General features: G+C 44.1%; 1 protein-coding gene across 1 annotated transcript in view; it reads left to right on the top strand.

Moving 5' to 3' along the window:
• The first annotated feature begins 5,354 nt into the window (after positions 1-5,354).
• The window catches only part of Rin2 (Ras and Rab interactor 2), a 219,159-nt gene continuing 205,243 nt past the window's right edge, over positions 5,355-19,270 (top strand). Inside the window, exon 1 of the mRNA XM_077799515.1 lies at positions 5,355-5,431. The gene's annotated coding sequence lies outside the window, so the exon portion shown is untranslated. The remainder of the gene's footprint in view (positions 5,432-19,270) is intronic.

Here is a 19,270-nt window from a genome sequence, read left to right as displayed (position 1 = left end):
GCCCCTCCCCTGACTCAGGCAATGGCAAGGCCCTACTGAGGTGGATGGCACAAGGCGTCCATCCTCTGGAGGGGTGCAGTATGTTTCTGGGAATGGGATGGTTTGTTTTTGTATTCCTTTACTAAGTATAGTTGCGACTTCTCATATGATCATTAAGTATGAAGGAAAAAACAGGACTTTCCCAATGAATGCAACTACTTCTAAAGAATAGATCTGTTTGCTCTAAATGCAATGATTCAGCTGTGGAGCGTAAATTGTTAATGTTTAATGAAAACCCCCTGTAGGAAAAACAGTCAAGGAAGTTTTTGAGAAATTAAAATCTAGAGAAGAAGAATTAATGTTAAGAAGACAGATTAGTGCTTAGTACTGGGCAACTTGTTCTTGTTCCTGTGCACAATGGTTTGTGCTCTTGCTCTTGTTTGATTAAAATTAGTAGCCTCTCTTTTCAAGTTAACCACTTGCCATAACCGTGGCGCCGATTCTAGTCAGTAAGTCAGGAAAGAATAGTCAAGGTATAGGCCAATAGTCTGGGACATTTCTAACTATTATTAAAAGTTAACTAGCAGAAACAGCTCAAAGCAAAACATGAACTAAAAGTAAAAATGCTTGCTTATGCATAAGCCAAGATACATTCTTCTTATTTAATTGTAGCTACTTAATATTTTGTTTCTTTGAATGATTCCTGTTTTGTAACCACAAAGTACTGTGAGCCTGCCAAAATGAAAAGTATATATGATTAACGTCACAAGTAAAGATGGGGATTCAGCACCTTCACTTTGGTGCCTGTGTTGTTTCTCCAGCCCCTTTCACCGACTCCTCACCATCCGTTTGTCTCCTGAGACCCCCTGTTGGAGCTGGACTCAGACACCTACATCACTGTTGGGTATTAGCAGCTGTTATGGTTTAGAGCTGGATGTCCCCTAAAGGCTCATGTGTTGAAGGCTTGGTCTCCAGTGCAGCAATGTTTAGAGGTGAGGCTTTGGGGAAGTGATTGATTGTGAATGCTCTGAACCCATCAGTAAATTAATCCACTGTTAGTTGAATGAACTACTAGAAGGTGGTGGAAACTGTAGGTGGTGGGGTCTGATTGGAGAAAGTGGGTCACTGGGAGCGTACCCTAAAAGGGTATTTCTTGTTCCTGTTCCCTTTCCTGGAACACAGGGTGTGTGGACACTGGAGGATTCTTGTCTCTCACACCAGAAGAATGAAGAGAATGAAGTACACACATAGACGACGGAGGGTAAGAACTCAGTAGCAGATTTATTAGAAGCAACCAAGGAACGCATCAGCATCATGGGAGAGGTCCCAAGGAGGGTACTGTTGGTAGCTCTCTGTCTAGGGCTTTTTATACTCTTTTGATAATTAACTTTCATTAGAAAGTCTCTCTTGATTGTTCTCTTCTTCTGACTCAATGGAAAGTGTTTAATTTTAATTTCTTATTCCCATAATGGGATATTTAATGTGCTTTTTTAAACCTGAGTTTGTCCTATACTTGCTCCTTAAAACAAAAGAATTGCTTGGGTTCAGAACAACTCTTTGGGGTTGACTAATGTCAGAGTTGTGAAGGAAGAGCTTGGAGCAACAACAGAATGAATTGGCATCCAAGCATGAGTGGGTCCTTCCAGTCAGATAGGCAAAAACAAATCAAATGAAACAGAAAAAGCTTTAGCCCAGGGTGGAGTGGCAGAATCCCTTTCTCTGAGGTCCCCATTTCTAAAAGCCTATAGGCAATCTATCTTCTGCTCCATCTCTGCCTCTCAGCTGCCATGAGGTGAACAGCTTTCCTCCACCACGTCCTTCTGCCATGACGTTCTACCTCATCTCAGGCCCAAAGCAATGAAGCCAGTTGACCATATGCCGAAACGTCTGAAACTGGACCCAAATCAATCTCTGTTCCCTAAGTTGTTCTTGTCAAGTACTTTGGTTACAGTGATAAAATGCCCCTATTTATTTATTTATTTATTTATTTATTCTAATTAGTTTTATATGACAGCAGAATGCACTTTGATTCATTGCACACAATTGCAGCACAACTTTTCATTTCTCTGGTTGTACACAATGTAGCATCCCACCATATGTGCAGTCACACACGTACCTAGGGTAATGATGTCCATCTCATTCCACCATCTTTCCTGCCCCCCATACTCCCTTCTCTCCCTTCCCCTATTTTGCCCAATCACAGTTCCTCCATTTTTCCCATACCCCCCTCCATAATGGATCAGCATACACTTATTAGAGAGAACATTCGGCCTTTGGTTTTTTAGGGATTGGCTTACTTTGCTTAGCATGATATTCTCCAACTCCACCCATTTACCTGAAAATGTTATAATTTTATTCTCTTTTAATGCTGAGTAATATTCCATTTGTGTGTGTGTGTGTGTTAAGGTCTGTAAACAAGTCAAAAATAACACCTGGTATTTTGCCAGAGAAATGTTAGAGTTCGTAAACAAGTCTGGATGGTGCCTGGCAAAATGTCAGAGGGAGTGGTTTAAGAAGTAACAAAATCGAGCCATTAAGTGTGGAGATTCCTTATTGGTTGATTGATGTATCTAGTTTATGCTAATTAAGATAAGCTGTGCAAAATGTATAAATAGCTCTGATGTCCCACAATAAACGGCTCCCATTCCTGCTGCATCAATCTACAGAAGTTATTCACCCCCCGGCTATTCTGCTGCAGCCGGACTGCGGCATGTGTGTGTGTGTGTGTGTATCACAGTTTCTTTATCCATTCATCTATTGAAGGGCATCTAGGTTGGTTCCACAGTTTAGCTGTTGTGAACTGAGATGCTATAAACATTGACGTGGTTGCATTACTATAGTATGCTGTGCTGTTTTTAAGTCCTTTGGGTATAGACCGAGGAGCGGGATAGCTGGGTCAAATGGTGGTTCCATTCCAAGTTTTCTGAGGAATCTTCACACTGCTTTCCAGATTGGTTGCACGAATTTGCAGTCCCACCAGCAATGTATGAGTGTGCCTCCCCCCCCCCCGCCCCCTCGAGTCATCACCAACACTCATTGTTTGTATTCTTGATAACAGCCATTCTGTCACCTCTTAAGTTTCAATAATTTTAGTCTTTGAAATAAACTAGCAATAAACACATTAACAGGAAAAATAAAGCATATTTCTTTTATGAAAATAAAAGAAAGATATTTATTAATGTGCAGAAACATGGGAGTCATATGCCAAGTATGAGATTCAAAGAAAGGGCCTGATAGTTGAAGCTTCAATAACATTTTGAGCTATAGAAAGAAAAGAGGCTTGAGACCACTGTAAAGGAGATGACAATACAAGTCTTGGGAAGGTGAGAAGAAGCAAATGCATCCAGCAAAGATCTCATTATGCAGATGAAGTCTTCCAGGTATTAGTCATCAGTCACCTGTGGCAATTCTGTCTGGGCCAAGTGTCAGACCCCATCCCTTCCTATGAAAAGATCTTTCCTAAGCAGATAAGGAAGCCCCAGGTGTCCTGTTATGGAGAAATTTGTAGCTCTTCTGAATTGCCCCTCTTAAGTTATGCTGAAATATATTTTTGGTGGTCACTCATGTCTATGTGCCAATTAGAAAGACAAGAAAGGTGCTTGAGTCATGGCCATGCTGGGAAAGAACAGATATGGGGGTACAATGATCAAAGATCTGTCTTTAAAGAACTGACAGAAACTCAGAGGTTGTTTGGCAAATTGGAACAAAGACCGGTTGGGGGTTTGTATGGTTGGGAGTTTGCACAGCTGGTAGAGTAAGTCATGCTGGTTAGACCATGATCTGGTTAATCATTATCTCAGGAGTGGTTCTTTGAGGTAGCCCTGGAGAATTTTGTATCACTGGAGAGGGAAACCTGGTTCCCAGGAGATGACTGCTCCTGCCCTTAGGAGGGAAGCCTCAGTTCCTGTCATGGGGTATTTGCCTCCCATTTAGGGGGTGATCTTATCATGGGGTGATCTGTGAGGCTCTGGTGTTCCTAGAATCAAAGGTGACTGCAGACATAAGGCAATGACTGAAGACTTTTAGTTGTCACTCCAGGGGTCTGGCAATTGAATGTTGAATATATCTTCAACATATCTTGGTTACTCTGATTTAGATGCCCTCAGTTTTGAAGGTGGATGAGATAGGTTAGGTAATTTAAGTGCTGAATGACCTTGCATTATACCCCTTAAGTATCAACATGCCTATCTGATGAGCTGAGCAGGTCACAAACTTTAAGATAATAAAAAGGAGACAGACACAAAATGAAGGCAGAGATGTCAGGCTTTATCCTGCCTTCAGTTAACAATTGGGCATCTACAGGCCTAAATGAAGAGACAGCTTTTAGCAAAAGCAGCCTAAGTCTCTGTTATAACATCTTCTAACATTCCAGATAATTTACTTATTGATATGTTCATGACTTCCCTTCTGTCTCCAGCCTTGCCCCCAAGGAGGTCCACTCCACCAGGGCAGGGAGATATTTCTGTTACTCCCCGACACATCCCAAGCATTAGAACAGCACCTGGCACATAGCAGGTTCTCACTGTTCATGAAATGAGTCTCTTGAAACAAGAAGAGGAGCGCAGCAGCTTATGTTTTGCTGGAACCTGAGCTAATGACAAATAACTGATAAATATTGAGATTTTAAAAGCCACGATTCACAAACACCAAATAACAATGAAATCCAAGTCCCCTCTGTTATTGGTCTGCATAAACAAAAACAAAAAGCCTTTGTCAGTTTCTTTTCCACTTCTGTGCACCTGTGAGCTTCCCTTTGTGACACAGGCTAGTATGGTAATTCTAACACTGTCACCAATTATCCCCAAAAGGAGTTGTACTCCCCAGGAAGGGAGAAAATTCAGCAGATGACCAAGGACTCGCCTGACTCAGAAAAAATAACAGCTGGTTCCCAGTGGGGAACTGGCGGCGCACCTCCCTTCTTCCCAGCCTTTCTGAGCGGCCTCCAGTGGGGTTACAAAGGGCCAAACCACATTCCGCTCCCTGCCTCTCGCGCTCAGTCAGGGCCAGGCGGGGCTGGACAGCCCAGCACACATTCAACCCTAAGCAGTCCCCTCGCCAGCTAGGATCTTACAGACTACCCTCAGCGGGGACGCAGCAGTCGCCAGAGCTCCTAGAGCGTGTCCTATGCCAAAGACCCTGCCTGGGACAAAGGACCGCAGAGAGCGCTGGCCTCCCGGGTGCGGGGTGAGGCTTCCCCAGCCTGCGCTGCTGATCCCGGATCCGAAGCTGGGCGGCGACGTTTGTTACCCGGAGTGGGTGAGCCTCTCTGCTAAAGAAAGGAGAATGGGAAAAATCTCCAAGAACAAAACTCGGGTCCTCCGTGGAGAGTGCAAAAGAAAGGGGCGGCGGCGCGAGGCGGATTGCAAGGCGGTGCGGCCAAGTTTGCTCCGGGCTAGATAAAACTTTCGGATCTCAGTTTCTTCTGGCCTCGGACCGGGTTTCGGGTAACCGGGTAAGTGCCCCGGGCGGACGTCAGGAGGGGCGGAGGGTGGGCGGTACCGGGGGATGGTAAGGGGATGGCCAGACCTGGGGTCGCGCAGGCGCTCTGCTCGCCATCTCCTACCCCATCGCCCCCGCCCCATCTCGGCGAGTCTGGAGGGTGGCTGGGGGAGGAGGGGGGATGGCTAGCGCTTCTGGCGAGGGGAGGGCGGGAGGCAAACACAAAGCTCTTCCCTCCCCTCGTCCTCCTTCTCCTCCCCTCTCCCCCTCTTCCTCCTCTTCTTCCTCCTCCTCCTGCTCCTCCAGGGCGGGGAATCCCAGCCCCGCGCTCCTCTGCGGGGCCACCGGTCGCCCCCGCCTCGGGGACCTGCGGGGAGGGCCCGCGAGAGGTAAGGGGCGGCAGTAGCAGAGACCCCACCCCCTGTGCCCGCACCAGGTCGCGAGTTGGGGGGTTCCAGGCTAGAGTTGCTACCTCACACTCTCCTTATCAGGAGGAGATTTGCGGGAGAGAGCCTTCGAGCCTTCTCCCCAGGTCGTAGGGGGCGGATGGGGGAGGAGGCACCAGGGACTCCGGAGGTCGGGATTGAGTACAGGGTGACGTTCCCCAGAGCAAGGCGGCCTCTGGTCTAGGAAGGGTCACGGGGTGGCCTCCGCAGACCTCTGCGGGGGGTGGGTGAGTGGCAACTGCAGGTGGTGCAGGCTCGATGGCGGGAGGTGCAGGTGTGTGTGTCCCTGAGTGTGTGATTGGGCACGTGCACGGGAGTGGGGAGATGGGGACCTTTGTTGAGTTCTACCTGCGGCCCCCTGCGGCGTGTCAAGTACGCCCTATGCCTGTGTTTGGGACCCGGGCCTGGGTGCAGTGCTGAGACCCCAGCGGGAGGGTCAGCGAGCCCGGGAAGCGGGCGCTGGGACTGCCAGAGTGATTGATGGAGTCGCCTCAGGCGGAGGAGGAGTCCTGGGTTCCTGCCGGGAAGGAACGGGGCCACTTTTCCATTTTAAGGCCTCCTTGCCCCCTTCAGGGCTCGGCCTCCACCCTTGGCCTCGGCTCCCACGAGTGCGGTGTCCACCCACTAGCGATGGCGCGCCCCTGGATGGCCAGGGAACCGCAGGGTTTCCAGAATTTAAGCTTTAAAGCCTGTGACATGTAGCCAAGAAATACAGGGCAAGATCAGCCCCCTGGGCCCTGAGAGGCGCCTCTCTTCTCAGAGCTCTCAAATCCCAGGGGCTTTCCTAGTTCAGCAGAAGAGGCTGCACACAAACCCCCGCACACATTGTCACCGCACTTTCTGGCACATTGGGGTTTCTTAGGAACATGTTGTGATCAATAAGAAAACTTCAGAGCATTCCTTCACCAACAGGACTTTATAAATATTGAAGCAAAAATAAACATTTGACAGCACTCAGTAATTAAGTTTAGTATTTTAATGTGGTATTTTTTTAAAAAAGAAACGAATGTAAAAATATTCCATGATAAACAATTCATGATCAACATTTTAAATAAAGATGGGTTGTTATGATGCTGCATCGTTGTGCAATGGAAGCAGTCGTTTACAATGCCCCCCCCCCCTCTCCCATTTGTCTGGTTTCCCCACTCTGTGGTTTTTGAGGGGGGACAATGGCATGCCACAGATTGGGTAACTAGTCATGTTTGTTGACTCTGGAGCTTCTATTGACTTTGTCTCTAGTTCAAGCAGAGAAGGATGTTTTGATAAGTGTTTATAGAGGTACTCACTTCCCATTATGCCTCAGGCTTCTCATGTCCCTGGGACACTGGTACATTCTTCATGCTTTCACCTCCTTAGGGGATGTCACAGGCTGTGGTTTGGGAGGGGTCTGAGTCGTGAGGGGCTTTGGCATGTGGGATTTTGGGGAGAAGGCTGTTGACATATGCTTTGGGGTTTGCTTTCGATATTTGGAGGCTGAGGACAATGGGGAAGACCGACCAGGACCTCCCTGTCTGAGACATTCTCCTTTGGACAGTTAAACAGAGTAGAGAATAACAGCCCCCACTTGACCTCTGGAGTAGGAAAGGTGGGGAACCATGGCTCCTCTAGGACAAGTTGTGTGCTTGCTGAGAAGGAGCATCCCAGCCGCTCTCTTATCTAAAGGTGCCCTCTCCCACTACCTACTCTAAAGAGGAGTTTCACTTTTCAGAAACAAACCTCCTTGCTAGGCTAAACCCTCATCCTCTATTTGGAGGAGACAGACTAGTCATTTCTCATCTGTCAAGGGGAGGTCCACATTAATTGGGCCCATTCTTCACATAATCCCTACATTATGTCAGTTTGATGTTTTGCCTACTTCTTCTCTTGTGTATCCATCCCACCTAATCTAATGATCCTTCAAGAATCCTCATAGGTTCAGCAAGGAAGTTTTCCTTGACTTTCTCCTCCTTTCCCTGGAAAGGCAACCCCCCAATGCCATCAGAATTCCTTATGTACATGTGTATATGTATCCCTTCTAGGTAATACGCAGTGGACTCCACTTGCTGAAGTCTGTAAGCTTGCTAGGTTTCAAAATCGTATCATAGCCTTACGACCTACTGCTGAAGGAGTTAAGTGTTGAATAAATGAATGGACAAGTTATCGATTTTTCAAAGCACTTTGAGGACTTACACAGAAAGAAGTATATACTTAGGAAGGTCATACTTAGGTCCCTTTTGGGAAAGTAGATAATATTTTCATAGTTTTAAAAATAGTAGCTCAATTGTTTCTCACAAAAAAAAATAACCTTAATTGCATTATTTGGTGAGGAGATGGAACCACAAAGGGGTCCAAGCACCAAGGCTAGAGCCAGGATCCAAGTCATTCTGCTGCATCCCAGCTAAACTTGCTAAAGGTAGACGTGCTCCAAGGCAGACTCCAGGCAACATGGTCTAGAACAGGAGACACCAAGCTGTGTGTTAGGATGCAACTTTATTAAAGAATTAGTAGAGATACAGTGGTAAAATAAGTTAGGGAATGCTAATGATAAACTGCCTTTTTAAAAGGGCAGGACTTCTCAGAATCTTTATTATTATAATGTGCATTGGGACTCTAGGATGACATCATAGTGTGGAATGGGGAATGTTCACCAACTTCATCTGGCCACAGAACACACTTTCACGCAAAGTCTCTTCTGAATCCAGTGTTCCAATAGAGTCCACTTGGGGAAATAGTACCAAAAATCTTCACCCAAAATTTGTAGCTGATTAGATCAGTTTCCAAGGAAGCTGGAGCCCATCCGCTAGGAGTACTCAGGGTGGTAAAACTAAGCTCCGGATATTAGGCAGGCGTAGTAACCCTTCTTTGTAAATTTGGAGTCAGTTATTGGTTTGCCAACTCTGTGCATCTGATTGACATGAATCATTTCCCCAGGTTTTGATCAGATCTGGGACTCGGGAGCTGCCCTCATCCTACCCAGAAGGGCTTGTTGGGGGGTTGGCAGAGTGCATCAAACCAGCCTTTCCAGCTCTTATGGTCTCAAATGCAGCTGTGCATATGGGATAGAAACCCTGGATTCTTGTACTAAGAGCACCATTTCATCTTGGTTTATCACATCCACTGAATGAGAATATAGACCTACTCAATGAGTTTTCAGTTCCCTTTCTCCCTGGGTACTGGCCATGTGCATTCTCTAGGTGGTTCATGTTTCCGTTTACTCTGAAAAGTGCCCTAACAGTAGATTGCAGGCAAACACCGACATAGATGCACCCAGTTTCAAACGAGGGTGATATGAATTGGGGGCTGCTAATGGTGGATCCTTCATTCCAGGAGGTATATATGTTCATATGCACCTATTGTTTGAAATTGGTTGCTTCTAAGATTTGCCTGCAACTGACTCTTAAGGAACTTCCCACAGATCTGTAACCTTGGCTATTCAGGCTCAATTGCAATTAAAGAGAAGGTGAAGTGGGGAAGCAGAGTTTGTATTTCAGTGACTCAAAGGAGAATTGTGGGCTAGCAGTGAAGCCCCATGAAAGGTGATAGATACAGTAATCAAAAAGAAAGCTGCATAAATTTTACATTCATCTCAGACAATTCTAGTTTTCTAATGCTGAGCAAATCTCAATATTTGTTTCATGGAGTTTTCCGAAGTATGGAAAGCAAGGAGTCTCATTCAGAGATAAGTATTAAATAGGGTGGTATCACAGAAGTCAAGGGAAGGAGTGTTTTGTGCAAAATAAAGGTGGGGTGGGGATACCAAAGGGAGGTGAGTTAGATAATTGAAAGGATAATGACTTTTGAGTCAAGCCAAGGAGTTCAGGAGAGTGTGTGTGAGAGTGTCTATGAGTGCATGCACACTTTTATGTTTTTGCATGTGTGACCAAGCAAGAGGGTAGGGAGGAAATACATACTGAGTGTGATTGTTAACCCACTGAGTTTAAGAGTCCTCTATGTCACTGACAGAAAGGTTCAATAAGCAACAAGAAACACAGGGAGTCCCTGGGGCCCAGCAGGGAGAGAATCGGGAATAGGTGAACTTGCCCAGGGAGAAACCACAGGTCAAACAAGAAAGGGGTGAAGGTGTAATTCTGGAAGCTCATGTCTAGAGGGTGTGGAGAAGGGGATTGTGAAGCTGGGGAGCAGGAAGAACGAGGCTGTGCTGATAAACTGGACAATCTAGAACTTTCAGCCTGCTGGTTTATGGCCAGGGTATTCCAGCTTAAGCATTTCTAATGTGAACCAGAAGTGTGGAGATTCTACAGAGTGTGAACAGAACCACCCAAGTTAATACAGTCCTTTCTAGTGAAAGGACTCAAGAGCATTAAATGCATGAATGATTAAACCACACTGCTTTTTGTAGTAGAAACTGTTTTTAAATTCATTAATGTTTTGGTAAAATTTTAAATAGAGCTATTTTGTTAGAGACTCTAAGAAAATAGAGCTATATTTTTGTTTTTCTTTTCCCCAGTGAAACTAGGGCCTCCCACGTTAGGCAAGTGTTCTATAACTGAGCTACATCCACAGCCCAGTTGGATTTTATTTTTTAAGTGAGGATATATATATATATATATATATATATATATATATATATATATATATATATTTCAGCCTGTATGAGATATTATATTTCTGGTCAAGAATCTTTGGTTATCAACACCTCCATTACTAATTTTGAATACCCCCCAAAATTGGTGGACCCTATTTGAGAACCTCTGATTCTATATTGGGTAGAAAAGGTTAAAAAAGCGTATTGCTATATATTTTAAAACCATCTTAAGACTGACTTAAATGATATCGCTGAGATTTACAGTATGCAAATGAGAAATGAATTCAAGAAGTATGCTAATTACTGCTGTGAGTTTATATGTCATTCTTATTTGATGACAACACGTGGCCAAGTAACACTTCATAGAGGTAGATATTAGCCTGCAATCCCCCACTTGCCTGAAATTCTCAGAATTTGAGTCATTTTAAAAATCAGACTTGGAAACATTTGTTTTAATGAAGAATTTCCTTTAATTGAGTAGATCCACCCAAGGAATGGGATAAAAAGATATTTTGATTTTTACGATACAGATAGAATTTTATTTGCTAGATCAGAAATTCAAAATTCAGAAACCCAAACATGTAGCTGCTTTAAATAGCTAGATGAAATTCAATTTGTTTTATGAAGCATTTTTCTTCCTGGTGAGAGAAATTATCACATTATTTTTTTCCCGATAGCTAACTCCCCATCGCTTTTAAATTATGACTGGCTTACAAGAATACTTTTGAAAAATGAATGGAGGCCAATGTCTGTCCTCCGTTACCTGGGTGGTAACTGAGGGCTGCTGCATGGTTGATGGCACCTGGACCTTTGAGTCTCCCAAAGTCAGCCAAAAGCCTACACCTGGCTCAGAGCTGTAGTCAGCAGCTGCCTGTGTACAGGACCAGCCCTGGCCTTTAGCTGACCTCCACACACAGGTGTCAAAATACAGGAGGCACCTCAACACTCATCATCTTACCATCCGGATGTTTGTCCCCAAAGCGCTGCATGTTCATGACTTTTCATCACCCAAAAGCTTTACTCTTCTGCATGCATAGTCTACTGTTTGTACATTTCCTCTGGATTCCTTTCATGGCTCCTGTGCACAGAAGAAATCTTTCCACGTTCTCAAACAACTACACATTCGTATTTTCTTTAAATGTCTGTGGTTTCAGTTTTACAGATTACTGTTTAAATTCATTTGGAATCATTTGGCAGGTAGTTTATGAAGGAAGAAGGAAATTTAATTCTTTTTTTTTTTTTTATCAATAATTTGCCCTCAGGCCCAGTAACATTTGGTGAATAAACTGCTTACTTCCAGCTCTGTGACACATGCATGTGGAAGGGTAAGTCCCATTCCAATTTCTGCTCCTTTATCCTCCCACTAAAAATTTCTTGGCAAATTTGCTCATTAGTCCCGTGTGTGTGTGTGTGTGTGTGTGTGTGTGTGTGTTCACGTTTTTTTTTGTACTTGGGATCAAACACCTCAGGCTGCTTTACCACTGATATCCCCAACCTTTGTTGTTGTTGTTGTTGTTTATTTATTTATTTGGTATGGGGATTGAAATCAGGGGCACTCTACCACTGAGCCACATCCCCAGCCAGCCTTATTTTGTATTTTATTTAGAGACAGGGTCTCACTGAGTTGCTTAGTGCCTCCCTGTTGCTGAGGCTGGCTTTGAACTTGTAATCCTCCTGAGCCACTGGAATTTAGGCATGTGCCACCATGCCTGGCCTTGTTTTTTTGTTTGTTTGTTTTTGTTTTTGTTTTTTTTATTTTTGAGGCAGAGTCTTGCTAAGTTACTGAGCCAGGCCTCCAACTTGGAATCTTTTTTCCTTAACCCCACTCTCCGCCAATTGCTGGAATTACAGATGCATGCCCCTGTACCCAACTCAGACTTTTTTTTTAATTTAATTTTTTATTGGTTCTTATTAGTTATACATAAGAGTAGAATGTATTTTGACATATTATACATATACGGAATATAACTTCTCATTCTTTTGGTTGTATATGATGTAGAATTACATTGGTCGTGTAATCATATGTGTACATAGGACAGTAATGTCCAATTAATTCCACTATCTTTCCTATTCTCATTCCCCCTCCCTTCCCTTCATTCCCCTTTGTCTAATCCAGAGTACTTCTATTCTTCCCTACCCTCCCCCTCTTATTGTGAATTACCATCCACATATCACAGAGAACATTTGGCCTTTGATTTGGGGGGTGGTGGTGGCTTATTTTGCTTAACATGATATTCTCCAGTTCCATCCATCTACCAGCAAATGCCATAATTTCATTCTTCTTTATGGCTGCCAACTCAGTCTTTTCAATTTAATTTTATTTCATGGGATTTGTTTCGACTTACATTAAATCTACACACTAATTTGAGAAGAAACTGGATAGTTTGGGACCCTCTTCATCTGGTAAACCAGGTCCCTGAAGCCTGCAGGCATCATGTACATTCTGACCAAGTGTGTTCACTGGTCCCTGGGCTGCCTGGTGACACGACCAGGCTGCAGAGACAGGGCTTCTGGTTTGAGCATTTCTGGGAGGTGTTGGATCTTGGCTGACTCCAAGGTTCATTTGTAATCTGGCCCGTGCAGGGCTCCCTTTATGATTCTTGGCCTCAAGGATCTTGTAGCCTGACACATTACTGGCAAGGACAGAGCTGTGTGGTCAGTCAGTGCTTGACTTGGGAGACAGACACACTAGTGTGAGTTTGAACTTGAAAATCTTTGTTATTTCCCTTTGCAATGGTTTTTTCCCCTTGGAAATGGAATCCAAATGAGAACAAAGGCAGAGATTCTAGAAAAATGTATTTTTTTTTTTTTGCTCTTGTTTTATTAAGAAAACACAGAGAAGATGGAAGAGGTTCCTCTGATTCTAGGCTTGACTGTTGTTGCCAAAAGATAGAGACTCTACCCCTGTGGGCCATAAAAACATCAGGTTTCATGCTTATGAGCAAAGAAGTCTAGAGAAAAGTCTGGGAGAGAGGGAGGGATTGGCAGCCAGTGCAGTGGTAGAACAGGAGCAGTGAGAAGGGTGTCCCTCCCAGGCTGAGGAAAGTGCTTCATTAGAGTGGCTTCCTCAAAGCTTCTTTTCTCTCTCTCTCTCTCTCTCTCTCTCTCTCTCTCTCCCTGCTGATTTTGTTTTTTTGATTAATTATTTTTTTATTATTTCTTACATACATCACAATAGAGGAGTGCATTACTTTCATAATTTTTTTGCATTTCAATTCTTAATACATCTTTATACCACAATTTATCAAACCTCTGTATATCAGGTATGTCGACACCAAATTCACATCTTCATACATGAATTTTGTATAATGATGACCATCTCCTTCCAACATCCTTGCTATTCCCCTGCTCCCTCCCTTTCCCTTCCACCCGTATTCCCTATCTAGAGGTAATCTTCCTCCCTTGCTCTCCCTCCCAACCCCATTTTGAGTCACCCCCTTATATCAGAGAAGACATTTGGCATTTGTTTTTTCGGGGGGGGGGATTGGTGGAACCACCATTTGACCCAGCTATTCCTCTTCTCGGACTATACCTAAAGGAACTAAAAAAGGCATACTACAGGGACACAGCCATCAATGTTTATAGCAGTACAATTCACAATAGCTAAACTGTGGAGCCAACCTAGATGCCCTTCAGTGGATGAATGGATAAAAAAAAATGTGGCATTTATACACAATGGAATATTACTCAGCACTAAAAAAGAATAAGATCATGGCATTTGCAGGGAAATGGATGGCATTAGAGAAGATTATGCTACGTGAAGTTAGCCAATCCCCCCTAAAAAATGCTGAATGTCCTCATAGCTTCTTATCTTCTCCATCAGGGTTGGGTGAGGTCCAGCATACAAAACGACAATAAGACATCTCCCTGTCTCTCCCACAAGGTGGAATCCTCCCGTTCCTGGCCATCTATCCATGGGGTGCCCTGCCCATTCTTTCCATATTTTGGAATTCCTGCCTTAACAGTTAGTGTGTTCCTAGTATTCCAAAATAATATTATATATAATATTCCCTGGGTACATATCATGCCCCAATTATGCCTAATATTTTTAGCCATTGTTATTCTGTAAACAGTTTACAGGGTGGCGTAATGCTACACATATGATCTAAATAGTACTGTTAACCTACTCCAGTTTAATGTTGGCTCAGGTGATCCCCTTCTCTTAAACTGTAGACTCGGGGATTGGAGGTGGAGGCATTTCCAAGAGCAAGGCTAGGAAAGGGCAGGGACAGGGTGGGTTCCAATCTTCTTTCTATCCAAGGCTGATGTGGTCACCTCTAGAAAGGGCACTCGGTCCTGTCCTGGCATTGATAATGACTCTCAGTGAAAGGAGTGGCTAAGCTGTGATGGATGGACTCACTGGTCTTAGCTATTAGCAACAGGGTTCTACGCAGGAATACCAAGTGCAAAGAATGAGAACCAAGGTGGGCATTGGAGCAAGGAACATATCATCCCTTAGGGTTCCACTTAGGATGCAAGGTTCCTGGTTGGGTTCCACAAAACAAGCAGAGATAGATGGTCAGGGTGTTGAGGACATGGCCCAGACCCTCTGAAGACTTTCAGTCGAGGAAGGAGAGGCAAGGACTCTTGGGTCAACATCTCGTCTTAAAGAATCAGACTGTATGGGAAGAGGTGAAAGTCTGAGGGAAACAGTCCAGACAACAAATAAACGCTTAGGTCTGACATGGACTTGTGCCCTATTTTTTTTTTTTTTTAATTTAAGTAGAAACAGCCTCCTTGGTCTACAACTGGAGATTTGGAAGATCTCTGTCTTAGGCCAGGTTCCCTAGAAGCAGACCCTGAGGTGGGGGGATTCATGTGAAAATGGACTAGGACATGTCACAGGAAAATAGGGCATGGGAGAGATGACAGGGAGGGAAGCCACGCCAGGGTACGTATCCCACAAAGGCCACAGAGGCCAACTTGGGCACACTTTCACAGGAAAGTTCTGGAAACAGTGTGGACCCTCATCAGAGTAGCCAGACCAGAGGCCAGATTACTGGAGTACTCATACCCTTGTGTCAGTCACACTTTGGCTGAACGCCACCCCAGGCACTTCCAGCTCTGTCTGTACACAGGCAAATCAAGCCCCCAGATCCTGAGGGCCATTCTCCACCCAAACAGGTGCCGCCGCCTATACAAGTGAAAATGCACAGCAACGTGGTAAAAGGACCCGAGGATATGTGGGCAGACCACTGGCACCTGGGGTCTGGGATGCCTATTCTCAGCTGCACACAAACTGGCAGGGCAGAGTCTATGTTAGGAAGAATCTAGGCTTTTTCATTTCCTTGTGGTCTCCTGAATGTGTGATGAACAGGAGGTTTTGACTACCCTCAGCCAGGCATGATAATACGTCGGTGTCAGCTTTCCGCCCCTGTGACAAAATATCTGAAAGAATCCACTTCAAGGGAAATAAAGTTTGTTTTGGTTCACAGTGTAAGAGATTACGGTCTGTGGTTGGTGGGCTGTGTTGTTTGGACCTGTGGTGAGGCAGAATCTCACGGCGGGGAACACATAGCAGAACAGAGATGTCCACCTCACTGAACATCACAAAGACATTCACTTCACCTCGCTGCTGAAAGTGGGGGTGGGGGGCAGGGAGGGAGGGAGGGAGGAAGGAGTGGAGAGGGATCCCAATATTCCCTTCAAAGGCACACTTTCATTGACCTCACTTCCTTACACTAGGCCTGACCTCCTAAAGGTTCCCACACTTAACAACAGAGCCGTGGGCTGGGGTCTAAGCCTTTGTGTATGGACCTTTGGGAGACATTTAAGATCCAAACCGTAACAACATAGCTGGCCTCCTGGCCTGTGAGTCGTTACACCAACCCACCAGAAACCGTCTTTTCCAGCAGTCTTTGCTTCTGACAATTCTGCTGCGGAATTTTATGCATTGGGTTTTATTACAAATATTCCGTGTAATCATTGGATGCCTATTGAGATATAAATATCCTTCTTGGAAATAGTTAGCTTTCTGTTTCTATTATTATTGGCTCCAGGTTCCCTGAAGAGTAACTGATGAGGTGTTGGACAGAGAATGTTGACTTCTTTTTTCTTTGGGCTGGGGCTTTTGGAGATTTAACCCAGAGGTACTTTAAAACTAAGCCACATTTCCAGTCCTTTAAATTTTTTTTTTTTTTTAAATTTTAACACAGGGTCTCACTAAGTTTCTTAGGCCCTCACTAATTTTCGGAGGCTGACCCTAAACTTGAGATCCTCTTGTCTCAGTCTCCCTAGTCACTGGGAGTTGACGAACAACTTGTGTACATTGATACAGCAGGAGTGAGAGCCGTTTATTGTAGGACAGGAGCGGTATTTATACATTCCACACAGCTTATCTTAATTAGCATAAACTAGATACATCAGTCAACCAATAAGAAATCTCCACACTTAATGGCTCACTGGCCTTACTTCACAAACCACTCCCTCTGGCATTTTGCCAGGCGCCATCCTGACTTGTTTACAGACCCTAACATTCAGGCATGTGTCACCACACCTGGTTGGATAGAGAATGATGAGAATGTTGGACTTAGGAAACCAGAGAATGTGATGATTGGATGGAAATTTTCCTAGTCATGTCAGGGCACAGTAATGCACACCCTCACTCCCCAGGCCAATGTTTTTTAAATCTTTAGTCCCTGAATACACATAACAGCATCTGAGTCCATATATATCATCCTTCCTCCATCCTTGCTCTGCTGGTCTCCCTCCTTCTCCCCTCCCCATCTCTGGCAGGTTGCACAGACCCTACCAATAGAAGCATAAAAGGGCTAGATATGCAAATTGTTTCAAACTAACCAATCCCAGGAGGCTGCAGAGGTGAAGCATGTTATTACCAGGAGGTTTTAATTTAATGTGAAGATCCTAACAGGGATAAACCACCAGGAAGAATTCCACACATCTGCTTTTCTGAACAGGCAGCAGCTGAAGTGGTCCTTGAGACAAAGAAGACAGAATAACATGGCAGGACCACATGGAATCCGATGAGATTTTAAATACTAGGGTTCAAGATCTCAAAAGATACATCATGAATTTCAGCTATTGGTCTAAGATGGAAATACATCGCTTTAAGTTTCTTTAAAGGCATGGTTTTTTCATCAAGTTTAAGAATCAAGAAATAATAAAAATGGTAATTGCAAGAGAAAAAATTATCAACTGTAACAACAAATGAAAAGGCACAACACAAAAGGAATGGGCAACATTTTAGCTACTATTTTCCCATAGCTCATTTAAAGCTCTGAGTTGAGCTAGGCAGTGTGGTAATCCCAGGGGCTCAGGGTGACCAAGGCAGGAGAACTACAAGTTCAAAGCCAGCCTCCACAACTTAGTGACACTTACAACTTAGTAAGACTCTGTCTCAAAATAAAAAGTAAAAAGGGCTGGAGATGCAACTTATTGGTTGAGTGCTCCCGAGTTCCCTGGTACCAAAACCAAATAAGCAAACCAACAAACAAAACTAGATTGTCAGAATTATTTATATCTCCCGTGGAAGAAAGTATAAAGTTTGAAAGGCTTCTGGGAAAGACATACTAGGGATTTCCAGAGAAAATAAATCTTGTATAAGAACCAAGACTTCATATTTTGCCAGGATTTTGACTGGGAGGTGATGGGGATTGAATCCAGGGCTTCATGCATGTTAAACACATATTCTACCAACTGAGCTCCACCCTCTACCCCAGGGTCATGATTTGTTTTCATAAAATAAACATTCCAGAAACAGACAAAAACTGATATAGCAAAATAGCAGTTGAATGTTGACTTAACTGAAGTTGATATATGACTATATGATCAACTCTGTGGTTAAGTATTATTTAATTTAACAAAACTTCTTTAGAGGAAACATTTTTGGTGAGTACTGAGAAAACTAACACACACACACACACACACGCACACACACACACACATGATAAAATTTGATTTCAAAAATGTTTAATGCAGCATACGAAAATCCCAGCACAGAAATAGATAAACCAATTAACAGAAGATCACTGTGAATAAATGTTTGCAAAGAATAAGATTTCCCTTGCTCTGAAGCTTAGGTAGTATGTTAGTCAGTTTTCCATCACTGTGACAAAATTCCTGAGATAAACAAAAGGAGTGAAGGTTTATTTTGACTCACAGTTCCAGAGTTTTCAGTCCCTGGTTGCTTGGCCTGTTGCTTTGGACCAGAGAGAGAGAGAGAGAGAGAGAAACAAGAGAAGGGAAGGGATTGGGGTCCCAATATCTCCTTAAAGGACATGCCCCCATAACAAACTTCTTTCCACTGGGCTCCACCTCCTAAAGGTTCTACCATCTCCCGATAGTGCCACAGACTGGGGACCAAGTCTTTCACTCATAGACGTTGGGGAACATTCAAGATTCAAACTATAACAAGAAGAAGGCAAGAAGTGTGATTTTTCTTGTAGAGTTGCATTAACTCAGCCACCACCATATGCCACAATCCAATGACCCTGCCACCTGGTCTGTCTTTTGTCCCTCTCTTGTCTCATGAGCTACTTCCTTCCTGGGTACTGTTTTCATGTTCTGCAGTTTTAACCCCTCCTTTGCATAGACCTTGATTCTCTTGCCTGGTCTCCTCCAGGATACTCTCCTGACTACTTCCAGCCCTGGCTGAAGCACACTTCCCCTGGGCTGTGCCTGTACCAAGCAGATGGACATGGCCAGCAAACCAAGTTCCAGGGTTCAGGTTCAAGGGGTTCTACCATTTCCTGGTCCATCTACTCTCCTCTTCAGATCAGTCTTTGAGAAACTTGGTTTTAAAGGTGCATTTATATAAGTAGAGAAAAAGAATTAGGAACTAATACAACCCTAGCTTCATAATGGTGTTTTGATCAACAAGGATCTAATATATCACAGGGGTCCCGTAAGATCGTATCACCTA

Source organism: Urocitellus parryii, chromosome 6, assembly GCF_045843805.1.
Source record: "Urocitellus parryii isolate mUroPar1 chromosome 6, mUroPar1.hap1, whole genome shotgun sequence".
Taxonomy (NCBI): domain Eukaryota; kingdom Metazoa; phylum Chordata; class Mammalia; order Rodentia; family Sciuridae; genus Urocitellus; species Urocitellus parryii.
This window is presented reverse-complemented; position numbering and strand designations above follow the sequence as displayed.